This window comes from Tupaia chinensis, unplaced genomic scaffold (genome assembly GCF_000334495.1).
Source record: "Tupaia chinensis unplaced genomic scaffold, TupChi_1.0 Scaffold000417_1, whole genome shotgun sequence".
Classification (NCBI taxonomy): Eukaryota; Metazoa; Chordata; class Mammalia; order Scandentia; family Tupaiidae; genus Tupaia; species Tupaia belangeri.
Window position 1 is genome coordinate 61,109 of NW_006159922.1, and position 1,388 is coordinate 62,496.

A 1,388-nucleotide genomic window follows, 5' to 3' on the forward strand; every position below is an offset into this window, starting at 1 on the left:
CCTGAGTCATCTAAATAATTACTCCACTTTTGACTTTTTTCCATATAGACACAGCTTCAAAAGATTATTGCATCATTACTTGAACCTAGAACTGAAATGTATCAGTCAAAGAGTATATAAATGTGTGAGAATATTTTATATGTATACATACATACATTATATGTTTGTTAAAATACAGTTAATTGGGTCAGCCAGTGGCATGGTAGTTAAGGCTGACTACTCAAGTCCCAGACATAGTTGCTTTGAAAAAACATGCCAGGTGCATGCATACTCAAAGTCCCAAGAGAAAAATAGAGATTGTGACTTGATAATTCCCCCCTGGGGATGACTGCTTTAGGGATGACTGCTTTCTCACTTTCCCTCCCTCTCTGTCTGTCTCTCTCTCTCTGGTGAATTATAGCAAAAATTTTTTTTAAAAAAGAAAGAAATAGGTGAATGGCATGTGCAGTGGTACATCCCTGTCACCCAACTAGTCAGGAGCCTGAGGCAAGAGGAACATAAGTTTGAGGTCAGCTTAGGAAACATAGCAATCCCACCTATAAATAAAGGGCAGGGATAATTTGCCTTATTTTGTTAATCAAAAGATATCCTTATTTTTATGAATGCCACATGGAGTTAACAGAAAAAAAATTACAATACAGTAAAATACTAAATATACAAATGAGTATATTAATACCTATTATTTTGCTTACTTTGAAACAACCATGTCTATTATGGCCCCAGGTATGTTCATAACTGGTGTCTGCACTAGGAACTCCATGTCCAGTTACATTAAGAACACAAAAGGATAAGACAAACCCTAAAAGATTATTGAATCAGTCAATAACCATATACTACATAATAAAGGACATTGATAATTGATTTAGCCATGGCCAGTGTAGCCTAGGGTCAAGACAAGAACAACAATTATGTGAAATAAGTAAGAAGATCAGCTCCAAACTCATACAGATCTATTTTCTAGAATAGGTTCTTCTAATTGTTCTATGCCATGCAACAATTCACTTAAAATTTTCAAAGCTTTAGATTCTAATTCTGTGTGTATAAAAAGAAGATCTATGGACATGTTTCTGGGGAACCTGTTAAAGTAAAATCACATAAAATTATATATACAAACACACACATAAAATGTATAATGTATACAAATACCAGAAACTGCAGGGGGTGGGCACTGCATATGAGGAGGGCAGGAGAGGGGACAAAGAGGTTTGAGAAAAAATGAATTATAAAAAAGAATAAAAAAGTAAGGAAAAAACTAGTAGAATATTTAAAGTATACAACACAATGTAATGTTTTTGATGAAGATATGAATATGTTAATATCCTTGATTTGATTAGCACACACAGCATGTATACTTTGAAAAACTGTGCTATATGCCACAAAGATGTATA